This window comes from Mesocricetus auratus, unplaced genomic scaffold, assembly GCF_017639785.1.
Source record: "Mesocricetus auratus isolate SY011 unplaced genomic scaffold, BCM_Maur_2.0 Super-Scaffold_100004, whole genome shotgun sequence".
Taxonomy (NCBI): domain Eukaryota; kingdom Metazoa; phylum Chordata; class Mammalia; order Rodentia; family Cricetidae; genus Mesocricetus; species Mesocricetus auratus.
In genome coordinates, this window is record NW_024429189.1 from 93,305,955 (window position 1) to 93,319,178 (window position 13,224).

Consider the following 13,224-nt stretch of genomic DNA (forward strand, 5'->3'; position numbering starts at 1 on the left):
TCTGATGAGTATGTAGTGTCCTTCCCTATCTCTTCTGATTAGTTTTGGTTTGAAGTCTATTTTGTCAGTTATTAAATGGCTACACCAGCTTGCTTCTTAGGTCCATTTGATTGGAATCTTTTTCCATCCTTTTACCCTGAGTTGGTGTCTATCCTAGATGTGAAGGTCTGTTTCTTGGATGTAGCAGAAGGATGGATCCTGATCCATTCTGTCAGTTTGCGTGCTTCTGTAGGGGAATTGAGACCATTGCTGTTGAGAGGTATCAATGAGTGGCACTTGTTGATTCCTGTTATTGTTGTTGTTTTGTGTGTTGTGCCTTCAGTACACAAGATTTTTTCTTCCATTTCTTGTATTCTGTTGATGAGTTTTGCCTCTGAAGTTCCTGTTCAAATTCCTAAAATTTCCCTCAGTTTGAGTTTTCTGTATTGATTCTATTTCCACTTTTAGGTATTGAACTGTTTCACTCATTTCCTTCCACTGTTTGTGTTTTCATAGATTTCTTCAAGAGATTTATTAATTTACTCTTTAAGGACTTCTATCGTGTTTATAAAGACTATTTTAGGTTCTTTGTCTTTGCTTCAGCTATGTTGCAACTCTCTGGGTCTACTGTGGTAGGGTAGCTGGGCTCTGATGAAGACATATTGTCCTGACTGTTGTTGATAGCATTTTAACCTGATGCCTAGGCATCTGGATTTGGGAAGATTGTAATTCTAGGTGTTAATATCTTATCTTGACTTTGTTCAGTAGGTGATTTGTTCTTTGGTTTCTGTTGCCTTCTCTGGTTCTTAGGAGAGTATATGTTTTGCCTGGTAGGAAATTTCTTCTGGTATTCTGATAGGTGTGGCCACTGGAAATTTCCAGGTAAAATAGATTTCTAGGTATTGGTAGTTGACATTTAGGAATGGGGATGGACTAGAATGAGAGGTCAAATGGGGAGACTGGGGAAGTCCATAATAAGGAAGAAAGCAGGATGTTCCACCAGGATCTACTTAGTCCTCTGGGAATGAAGGCAAAGAGGAAGGATAGCTGGGGTGAGACTGTGCATTTGATATGAAGAGGAGGGAAAGTGAAGATCTGAAGTTTGCCTGCCTCCTTTGATGTCTGGCCTGTTTGCTTCTCTGATAATACTGACTGGCAGATTTCCCAGGGGATACCTGTTGGACTTGGGAACTGGGGTAACAAGATAAGTGGGGAGTAAGGTTGGAGGAGAAGAACTGCGTGATGTGCTGGAGGTGAGGGTAGAGTGGATGAGGAGGCTGCAGCATATGGTCTGCTACAGAGCTGGGGGTGAGACTGGGCCATTGGATTTGGAGGAGAGGAGAGAGGGGCGGAGATCTGCAATTAGTCTATATGCTTCCCTGGCTGAAGAGCTCTCTAACCCCACCCTGCTGCTGATTCCTTGGAAATGCCTTCCAGAGTTGGGGATTAAAATAAAGCAATGGATGAGTTCTGGGGTTGAAAGGTTAGAGGGGAAGATCTGTGTGATCCACTGGAGATGGGAGACGGAGGGAGGCAGGGCTGCAGCAGACGGACCGCTACAGAGCTGGGGAGGAGACTGGATGTTAGTATTTATGCATCTGTACTGGCCTGCCCTTGGGGGTTCTGATAGGATATGTCCTCAGCTGCAGCCACTAAGAGTACCACCTGAGCACATTCACTACATTCCCCTTTAAAAAGGCCCTACCCACCTCCCACCTCTCTCTCCCCTTCTCCCCCACCACTCTTGTCCCCAGGGACCAGTCTCTGCCCACCTCTCTGCCCTTTCAATAAGCTTCCTATGTGAGCCTTGTTGCATGGCACAACTTCTCTTTACAGAGCTTTTTAAATTACAACACTGGGGAGTTAGATTTGGAGGAGAAGAGAGAAAGGTGATGATCTGAAGTTATCCTTAGCCTACCTTCTTCCCTGGCCTGTGTGGCAGGCAGATTGTTCCCAGGGACTGTCTACTGGAGTTGGGGGCTGGGACAAAATGGTGTGTGTGTGTGTGTGTGTGTGTGTGTGTGTGTGTGTGTGTGTGTGTGTGTTTAAGGAGAAGATCTGTATGATTCACTGGAGCATCATAGTCTGCTACAGAGCAGGGACTAAAACTTGGGCAATGGATTTGGAGAAGAGGAGGGATAAGTGAAGTTCTGCAATTAGTCCACTTGTTTTCATGACCAGAGTCAAGTACTGTCCGTTGCTTTTTCTTTTTCTCTTGTGCTCTTTGGGGGCCTGCCACCCAGCTCCCAAATAGTCACACATGGAAACTTATTCTTTCCTATGAGTACTTGGCCTTATCTTGGCTTGTTTCTTGCTAGCTTTTCTTAAATTATCTCATCTACCTTTTGAGTCTGGCTGATGGGGGAAGTACTTCTGTGTATATGTTTTTGTCTTATTGGTTGATGAATGAAGCACTGTAGGTAAATAGGGAAGCAAGATAGGTGGGACTAGGAGAGGTGGAGGATTCTGGGAAATGGAGGCACAGTTAGTCACCATGTAGGACACGAGAGGAGCAAGAGGTCTGGACCCTTTCTCCGGTAAGAGAAGACCACATGGAAATACTCAGATTAGCAGTTATGGGTTAATAATTAAGTCAGAGCTAGCCAATTAGAAGTCATAGCAAACAGCCAACAGCTTCATAATTAATATAGCATCCTGCTTGTTCATTTGGGACTGATGCGGCTCTGGGACCAGGCTGGCCTCGACTCACAGAGATCCACCTGCCTCTGCCTCCCGAGTGCTGGGATTAAAGGCATGTGCCACCAACGCCTGGCTGCAAGTAGCTTTCTTTCATGGCTTCTGCTTCAGTTTCTGCCTCCAGGTGTCTGCCTTGAATCCTTGTCCTAACTTCCTTCCGTGATGGAAGTGTAAGACCATAAACTCTTTCCTCTCCAAATTGCTTTTGGTTATGATGTTTTATCACAATAGAAATTCTCACTAAGATAGACATTAATATCAGGTTTGTAGGATATTGTTGTGATAGGCACAACCAAGTTTTCAGGAGAACTTTGGAACTTTGGACCAGAAAAATCATTGAGAGTTCAGGGCTTAATGAGAAATTGTGGGAATTTAAAGGATAATGCTGATAGCAGAGCAGATGATAGAGACCTGGCTTCTGAAGTTTCAGAGGCAGTTTGAGAATCCCCTCATGACTCTATCAGGGCCATTTGATATTTTAAATTAAGAATCTGTAGTTCTGTTCAGATGGAGTTGAAGAATTTGCTGTCATTAGGAGGTCAGAACTGCTAAAATAAAACCTTTCCTATGCTCAAACAATGATACTGGTCAGCTGGGAAATACGCTATGATTAAGAGACCAACACCATCATGGAAGCAGAGTCTTCTGGGAAATGCTTCCTCAGAGTCAGCACACAGATCTGGTCCTATGGGGACCAAGGCTGTACCTTGTGCTGGCAGGATAATTAGGAATGTGAGAGAGTAGCCCAGGTAGTACTGTTTTTGAAGGCACGAAGGGACATGGGGAGCACCTGAGGCCAGGAGAGGGCATTGGTGAAGGTGCAAACTTAGTTGCATTAGAAGTTCCAGTGTTGAAGGGGTCATGGGGAGAAGCAGAGGCTTAACAGTGTGTAGCAGTGTTTAGGATCCCTGAAGAGAATTCAGAAGAGGTTACAGGTGAAGGTTAAGTCCTGTTGCAATGGAGACCTCAGTATTTTAAAAATGCTAGAACCACTGAAGGACCATCAGGGTCAGCAGCAAGTGTGGAATGGAGTTGACTTAAGCCTGTGAGAAAAGCTGTGTATACTATGGATGGGAGAGCCAGAGAAGCTGAGTGGCTCAGGCCCTTTGGAGCCCAGAAGATTTTATCAGCAGTAGAAAAATTACTAAGATGGTGGTTATAAGTCATACAAGTGGGAATAATTCTGGAGATATTATAATAATGTATACAATATATATTACAATTATTTCTTTTTTGTGACAGGATTTCTCTGTGTAGCCCTGGCTGTCCTGGAACTCACTCTGTAGACCAGACTGATCTCCAACTCAAAGATCCACCTGCCTCTGTCTTCTGAGTGCTGGGATTAAAGATATGTGCCACCACTGCCTGGATACAATTCTTTCTTGAGGAAAGATTATACCTAAACACACACATTACATGGAAGCATAAATATTAAATGTTTACTTAAGAGTATCTTCTTTAGATGCTTCCTTAAAGTGTCATAGGTGAAACTTAATACCCCCCTAACTAAAAATCCCATATCTCTTATCTGAAATACTTAGGACAACAAGAATGTCAGAGCTTCACTTATTTATTTGAAATATTTGCAATATATAATAAAGTATCTTGGAGATGAATCCCCAACTGTAAATGTAAAGTTTGTATGCTATTAATATAAAAACAGGTAACTTTATACCCTACTTTTAGCATGCCTAAGTTTTGATTGCAACATCACCACATGGATTTAGAGATTTTCACTTATGGGTTCATGCTGTTATTCTTGCAATTCCTCCAGCATACCCACTCTTTTTTTTTTTTTTTTTGAGACAGGGTTTCTCTGTGGCTTTGGAGGCTGTCCTGGAACTCGCTTGGTAGTCCAGGCTGGTCTCGGATTTACAGAGATCCGCCTGCCTCTGCCTCCCGAGTGCTGGGATTAAAGGCGTGCGCCACCAACACCCGGCCAGCATACCCACTCTTGCCTGTGAGAAGAGTCTCACAGTTTAGATGCTTTTGCCCCATACATATCTGTTACGCGTTCTCTTTACCCAAGGTTCAGTACAGTATCACTTTTTCATAGATCCCTCACCCATCATTGCTGTTCTTCCTGGCCCTTTAGTTTATTTTTATTCTTAGAATTTAGCAACAGCTAATGTTATATATATATATATATATATATATATATATGTATATATATTATGTCTCTCCCACTAGAACCCAAATCAACCCTTTATTGACCATGGACTTTACTTCCTAAATTTAAAATGAGTGGCATAGAATATGCATTCAGTAAATGCATAGTTTTAAAAATACTGTTTTGTCTTTTTTTTAAAACAGGGTTTCATGTAGTCCAGACTGACTTCAAATTTCCTGTGTAGCAGAGGCTGTTCTTGAATTCCTGATCTGCCTCTATTCCCTCCAAGTGTTGAGAATACATCTGTGTGTCACTGTTGGTTTTCGAGACAGGGTTTCTCTGTGTAACAGTCCTGGCTGTCCTGGAATTCACTTTGTAAACCAGGCTGGCCTCAAACTCACTGAGATTCTCTTGCCTCTGCCTCCTAAGTGCTCGATTAAAGGCCTGCACCGCCACCGCCCAGCCACAATGTATCTTATTGCACCAGTATTTACGTGTTGGTGGAAAACCAATAGTATGCAATATACTGTTGTTTTGTTTTTCGGGACAGGGTGTCTCTGCAGCTTTGGAGTTCCTGTCCTGGAACTCGTTCTGTAGATCAGGCTAGCCTGGAACTCAGAGATCCACCTGCCTCTGCCTCCAGAGTGCTAGGATTAAAGGCGTGCGCCATCACCGCCCCCAGCTAGTGTTGATTTTTTTAAAGTAGGACTACAAGCATATTTTTTATATGTACCTAATTGTAATGGAAAGGAAATTAACACATGTGTTATTTTGAAGGCTGTATGTGAAGGGCCATTAGTGGTCTGGACACTTCTTTTTTTTTTTTTTGGTTTTTACGAAACAGGGTTTCTCTATATTGTTTTGGAGGCTGTCGGTCCAGCCCGGCCTCGAACTCACAGAGATCTGCCTGCCTCTGCCTCCCGAGTGCTGGGATTAAAGGCGTGTGCCACCATCGCCCGGCTGGACACTTCTTTTTATGGTTAATGACTGCCTATCTAGTAAGCGTTTTCACTTTATACACTTAGTAGACATGTGCTTCCAGATTTACCATGCATTAAACATTTAGGCTGTCCCTAAGGATTTATTGACCAGGGCCAACATCTCCACCCTAAGCAACTTCATGTACACAGATGGCAGAAGTAACTCAGCCTCTCTCCATAACAGCGCATCAGTAGACTCTCCGAAAAGTCCAGACTCCTGCTTTGTAAGACTGGGCTTGAGGAGATGTTGACAGAGTCTGCAATGTTTTCCGAACATGTATGTTCTTCAACCAGAGGACTGGCTTTGGAGAATGCTTATTCCCAGGCGTTAGAGGGTATCAATCCCCTTTCCGTTTTTCCCCTTTATTTCAGATCTGAGAAGAAAAATACACAGTTGAGAGGTTCTAGAATATCCTTGCTTACTCCGCAGAGAAGTTCAAGGCACGGAACGTCACAGGTTTATCTTGTCACCACCCGGAAATGAGAAGCGCGAGGAACCCGGAAATACCAGACATACGCTTGCGTCCCGCACAGGCGCAAACCACCCCCCTCCAACGCATGCGCAGACTGCTCGGCGCTCGCCCTTCCGGAGCAGCCCATTCCCGATGTCCCGCCCAGAGAAACAGAGGGAGGAGTTACGGGAACTCACTGGAAGCCCCGCCTCTGCCGTGACGTCTAGAGACGCGACGCGTCGGCACGCAAGGCAAATCGGGAAGAGGGATGAGCTGCGCTGGCCTGCGTCTGAGAGCGAAGGCTCGTTCTGTCTCGGGTGGTGGGCGATGGGCGTCTGGCGAGGAGGCCGGCGTTAGCGGAGCGCGGGCGCTGCGGTGAGTGCGTCCTGGCTCCGGTCCCGGTTCCCGATGATGGCGTCCGCCAGCTGCTGGTCATCCGGGAGCCGAGCCCTGTCCGCGGAGGGGTGGGACAACCCCAGACTACTGGCTGGTCCAGCAAGGGCCCGGACTCCTGGTCTCTGGCGGTGTCCTACAATTGCCCAGCAAGTCTGATGTGTTTTGCCCGTCTCAGAGGGTGGCCTTGACCAGGTCTCCTTTCTCTTGGACACAAGACCCGACTTTGGTGTCCTTCCCTTTGCTTCCGTTTTTTTGGTTTTGTGTTACCTACAATCCCAGGCCTTACTACAACCACTTGTCATGTTTTCCCTAGTAACTGTGACCTAGTCACTTTAGTGAAGTACAAGAAGTGAATTAAACAAACTCCTCAAACTCAAAACTTACTCAGATAGGGGGTTTTCTTTTCCTAAAACGTGCCTTCGATTGTAGACTTGTGGCAACGACAAGTTAATTTCAACTCGTATGTACTGAGGGAATTGTCAGGACCCCCACCCCCAAATTGCAGGGATGTTCATTTACTCACAAAGGGGCAGATCCGGTTCCTATGTTTAGAACTTGCTTTTAGTTTACTCTGTGACCTTGAGCAAATCAGTCATTCAAGAAATATTTACTTGACTCACAGAGGTGTTGCAGTCTAAGGAGTTTAATATTTATTAAAAGCTCTAGGGTTTTGGCTCATGATAATGCCTACCTAACTGAAGGAAGTTATTCTTGTTTGTTAGGTTTTGGTGGGGTTTTTTGTTTGTTTGTTTGTTTGTTTGTTTTTCCTTGAGGCAGAGTTTCTCTGTGTAACAGCCCTGGCTGTCCTGAACTCGCTTTGTAGACCTCGAACTCAGAGATCCGTCTGTCTGTGCCTCCAGAGTGCTGGGATTAAAGGAATCCACCACCACCACTCTGCATATTTTTTTTTTCCCTTTAGACAGGGGCTTACTATATTGACCAGACTGGTCTCATATTCACGGAGACCCTCCTGTCTCTGCTTCAAGAGTTGGATAAAAGTGTGCAGCAAACATCATACCCTACAAGGGTATTCTTTTTTAATCCCTAGACTATTTTTTGTATTGTATACATCCTGCATCAAAATGAGGTGTGGGCTTGTTTGTTTTAGTGTTTCTCTGTAACAGCCCTGGAAGTCGCTTTTTAGAGCAGGCTGGCTTTGAACGCAGAGAGATACACCCGCCTCTGCCTCTAGAGTGCTGGGATTAATGGCGTGTGCTACCACGCTCAACTCCCTGTGTGTTTGTTTTTTTTTTTTTTGTTTTTTGTTTTTTTTTGTTTTTCAAGACAGGGTTTCTCTGTGGCTTTGGAGGCTGTCCTAGAACTCGCTCTGTAGACCAGGCTGGCCTTGAACTCACAGAGATCCGCCTGCCTCTGCCTCCCGAGTGCTGGGATTAAAGGCGTGCGCCACCAACGCCCGGCTCCTGTGTTATTTTTTAAAGACCCCTGCTGCTTAGCTTTGTGAGTAGATTTTGCTGCATTTCAGCTCTTTCTGTTTAAGACTTCCTGTTGAATGTCAGTCATGCTGGATTTAGGTAGTTTCTCATCTATAGAGTACTATGCCAATATGGTGATAGTGACTGTATTCTTGCTTCTTTAATTACATTTAATTATAATTAATAATTAGGATATATCTTAATTATGCCATATTATTGTAGATACTGAAAATGTATATTCGTGATCTTTTGGCTATATATTAGGTGCATCTTTTAAAGTTGAATTGCATGTACCTTTCAGTAATGAATAATTACTCATAGATAACAATAAGAAATATTTAAAGATGTGTTTTTTATTTAACTTGTTGATTTATTTGATTGGTTTATTGATCATTATGATCTTTTGTTTGTTGATAATATAAATGGGATAGAGTCCAGATAGCTTTGTAAATAAGACAGTTGTAAACTAAAGCCAGTGCATCAAACTATTCATAAAATGCTTAGCATCCTAATTTTCTAAAGGGAATAAAACTTATTTTGGCTCACAGTTTGAGTGGCTTCTGCCCAAGGTTGGTTAGACCCATTGATTATGTCTAAGGTGAAGCTGAGTATCTTGGTGGTAAGAGTATGTCACAGAAATTGTTCACCTCATGGCAGTCAAGAATTGGGAGGCTTGCATTTTACTTTGTTATAAACATAATCAACTGAGTTTAGAGTTATCAGAAAGTTCAACTTGGGCTGGTCCTTAAGATTGCTCATTCATCTGGATGGTTGCTGATGTTGGTTGCCGCTGGGAATGATAACTACATACAGCCTCTTTGTGTGACTTGACCTTCTGGCAGAAAATGGAAGCCATCAGTCTCTGAAAAGCCTGTACCAGGAAATTGGTACATTAGTTTCAAAAATATTCTATCGGTTAGATCAATCAAAAAGCCCTCCCCATGAGATGATAATCTTATACCATTTTTGTGTTTATGTATGTTTGGTGCCAGGACACCTAGGGCATGGCACATACATATCAGAGCACTGCTATGACCTGTTATACTCACAGCCTAACTCCTACCTTTTAAAACCAAAAGCTCTCAAAACTACTTTATGGGCCTCTGACGTGTGCGCATCACTGCACACCCATATACAACACACAAAACTGTATTGTATGTATGGAATATTATAAATACTTACCAGATATAATTCAAATATATATAGTTGCTCTTAGAAACTAAGGGTCTTTCCTTTCTTTTTCTTAGTATTCTAATATTTTTATTCAAGTTCCTTAGAATTCTTCTTTTCCTAGTTTATTATACTTTTCCTTCATTACAGTAATGTTTTTCTTTTTTGAATCTTTCTTTAGAATGCCCAGTTTGGGACCTTAAGTAAAATACTAGCTGTAGAAAAACAAGGGTTCAATTCCTCGGTGATTTATTTTCTTGATTTTAATTACTAGTATATAATGTCTATGGGTTTTTATTGTGAATGTTTTTGAAAGTGTCTTACTGTGACCAAGGCTGGTCTCTTAACTCCTAGGCTCTAGAGATTCTCCTTCCTTAGCTTCCTCAGGTAGCTGGAGTTAGATGCGTGCCACTGAACCCAGTGGCCTATGTCTACATTTTAAAGAGTATTATACATGTTTTAAAACATGCTATGTAAAAACAAGGAAAATATGATTATTGTAAAATGCCCTTCCCAGGCTCAAATTTGAGGTGCTTGGACCCCAGCTTCAGACCCAATTTTGAAGCATATAGAGCCTTTAGGAGGTGAGGCCTGACTGTTGGAAGTTTGTTGCTGGGGATAGCTTGTTTAAGGTTGTTCCGTCCCATGGTCCCCCCAGAGCTTTCTGCTTCTGGTCTGCCAGATTAGAGGAGCTGCGTCAGCACACTCTTGCTGCCATAAACCTTGTTATAACTCTCCCTGCTATGATGGGCTGAAATTCCTTCAAAATAGTGAGCCAAAAATATCTTAAATTATTTCATGTTATTTTGTTACAGAATAAAAGCAATACAATATCATTTTCAGTGACAGTATGTTGTAATCTCCCAAACAATAGGGATTTTTTTAAAAAGGTTTATTTATTTTTTATTTGTATGGGTGTTTTGCCTGCATGTATGCCTGTGCACCATGTGTGTGTCTGGTGCCTGGGGAGGCCAGAAGAGAGTTTTGGATTCCTTGGAACTTGAGTGAGCTAGCTGCCTTGTAGTTGCTGGGAACTGAACTTGGGTTCTCAGTAAAAGCTGCCAGTGCTGTTAACTAATGAACCACATTTCCGGGCCTTAAACTGAGGTTTTTTTTGTTTTGTTTTATTTTTTTAATCGAGACAGGGTTTCTCTGTATTGTTTTGGAGGCTGTCCTGGAACTCGATCTGTAGACCAGGCTGGCCTTGATCTCACAGAGATCCTCCTGCCTCTAGCCTCCCGAGTGCTGGGATTAAAGAAAGGCGTGCACCACCAACACCCGGCTACAATTTGTGTTTTATTCCCACATTTTTGTTGTTGGTTTGCTTGTTGGGTTGTTTTTGAGACATGATCTTTTTATGAACCCGAGGTAGCATTGAACTCATCACCCTCTAGCTTCAGCCTCTTGAGTAGGCATACACTACAGTGTAATGCTCGTTTTGAATATTTGTTGTTAGTTAGTAACATTAGTGTTCTTCTCTTTTCACAGAAGGAAACTTGGGAAATGTAAGCAAGTGAAAATACTCAAGTTTTAACCACTGGATCACCAAAGCAGTGTGCCTAATTTGTTCTTTCCTGCTGTGGCTTTACCTTTCTGTCCTATAGTACTGTTCCATTATTCCTGTCTCTTTCAGATATATCTTGTATTCACCCATTTTGGCTATCGTGGGGTAATATTGACTTTATTGCTTGCTAAGTAAAATGTAAACACTTCTGCATGACTTCGCAGATCCTCCATTCTGTGACTATTTCCTTAACTAATGTACTGCTAGCTAGCAACTACTAAGTGTTGACTGAGGATTATTAAGATAGATATCAGGGCACAACATTATTGTCAGTGGGCTCGTTTGATCCCAGAGATTATTTCTGAGTGATTCTATAGTTTGTCTCACTTTTTTTCATTGTTTTCCCACAGTAATTTCTCACTTTGTTTCTCTATGGTACTTCCCTTCTGAAACATTTCCTTTCTTACTTCAGTTCTCATCATTTCAGCCCAATTGTTATTTGGGTCAGAAACTGTGCTGAACAAGCAGTATAGGTAACGAGCACAGTAGGGCTCAAGACTAAGAAACTCCAAGAACTGGAACATCAGAGACAGAGGGGAAACAAGCTGGCATTGAAAGAGGAAGGGGCCATCATTGAAAAAGACACTGTGGGCTGGTCAAAGCTCTCCCTTTCTAGCCGAACTAGAGTTTCCTTTCCTGGAGTCTTGCTAGTGACCAGAGTCATATTGATAATATAGTGGGACAATTGATATTAGACATATGTGACTAGGTCCGTGTTCTCTATGTCCTGTAGAGCAGTGCTGTTCAGAGTCTGAATCATTGAAGGTTCCACCTTAGTGATGAGACATGGCTGCATTATGTATCCTGTCTAGTCTTCTGCTCTCCTTAGGATGTAAAAGTTTACCTTAGAGTGGAAGTCTGATCACAATAAAAGTATGCTTAAGTGGTTTACATTCTTCACAAGCTTGCTTTGTTACAGACTAGAGAGAAGTGGTTCCCCAACCAGTATTGGTCTTTGGATTGCATTTGGAGTAGCCCTTCTGTCATGTGAGCAACTGAGTTCTTGTTTTGTTTTGAGACATTGCCTTGCTCTCCAACTTAGGCAGGCTTGAATTCTCTGTTCTCCTGCCTCAGTTTCAGAGGTGCCAGGATTTTGGGCAAGCATCACATCTGGCTACTTTGTTTAGCTTACAATGTTTTGTTTTGTTTTTTGAAGAATTGCATAATTTTACTGAGTTGTATGTTTAAGGTCAGCCTGGGCTTCATAGCAAGACAGTTTCAAGTGGGGGAGGAGGTAACGTGTGTGTGTGTGTGTGTGTGTGTGTGTGTGTGTGTGTGTGTGTGTGTGTGTATCTCCTCATTTGTCCAAAAAGCCATTGCTAACAACTCTAGTGACATCATGTCATGCTATGTCTGATCATCTTGTCATTGTCTTTGCAGTGTTTATTGTATATATTTCCTCTATTCCATTTCTGTGCTCTAATTCTAACCTCTATCCTTCTTTTTCTACGGTTGTTAATGTTACAATAGACAACTAAGATTTTCTTTCTTGGGTCTTAAAGCCCATCCTTGTACTCTTGTTTGTTGAAACTATACAACTTCTTTCAGAACCCTGCTGTAACTATCATTACCTTTCAAAACAAGGCAAATACTAATATGCCTTTCATGGCCTTTTATGACCAGTGTGGAGACTGTTTTTGTGACATTAGCTGATTCCCAGAGGTGCACTTGGTTTCTTGACCTTCCCCTCGTACTGTTCCTCATGTCCATCAAAGCCATCTTTATCCAAGGGGATACATACATTTTCTCTCCTCTAATTCTAATTCCCTCTGGTAATAGTTTTCCTTCTTAATGTTTTTATTTGTAGCACCATCTACTATTTTTGTTTCCACTGTTTACAATTTTGTTTCATGTTAATTTTTAAACCTTGTGTGGAAACATCCTGTTTTAATCCTTCAGCTTCTAAAAGCATGATATTTATACAGTAGGATATCTATGAGTGTTTAAATTTAACTTTAAAGTACCTAGTGACTTACTGTTTTAAGTTATCTATTATCTGACATGATTTGCACATTCTTTTAAAGATCCAAGCTTTAGGCTAAAGAGATGGGCCAGTGATAAAGAGTACTGGCTGCTTTTCCAGATGACCCATGTTTGATTTCCATATGGGTTCACAGTGTCTGTAACTCCAGTTCCAAGGGATTCCTGAGACCTTCTGTTTTTTGAACTAGTGTTTATCCTTAGGGCGTAGATACTGGGTCTTATGTTGTCTTTGACACCAATCTTTCAGTACAGAACCTATATTTGCAAGGTAAATCTGTCTGATTCACATCGATACTAAAATAATGATGCTGTCTGTGAGAATGAGGAAATCTAAGAGATCTCTGTCATACCCTTTACTTAATGAATGTTCTTAGTTGGTTTGATGATGAATCGTTAGTGAATTGATACCTCATTAGAAGGACACAACCGATGTCAGTTGACCCATTTGTAAATGATGACA

General features: G+C 42.1%; 1 protein-coding gene across 2 annotated transcripts in view; it reads left to right on the plus strand.

Moving 5' to 3' along the window:
• Window positions 1-6,453: 6,453 nt before the first annotated feature.
• Window positions 6,454-13,224, plus strand: part of Usp8 (ubiquitin specific peptidase 8) — a 55,820-nt gene continuing 49,049 nt past the window's right edge. Inside the window, exon 1 of one of the 2 annotated variants that reach the window (XM_021226314.2) lies at window positions 6,454-6,593. The gene's annotated coding sequence lies outside the window, so the exon portion shown is untranslated. The remainder of the gene's footprint in view (window positions 6,594-13,224) is intronic. The other variant, XM_005068462.4, reaches the window with a different exon arrangement.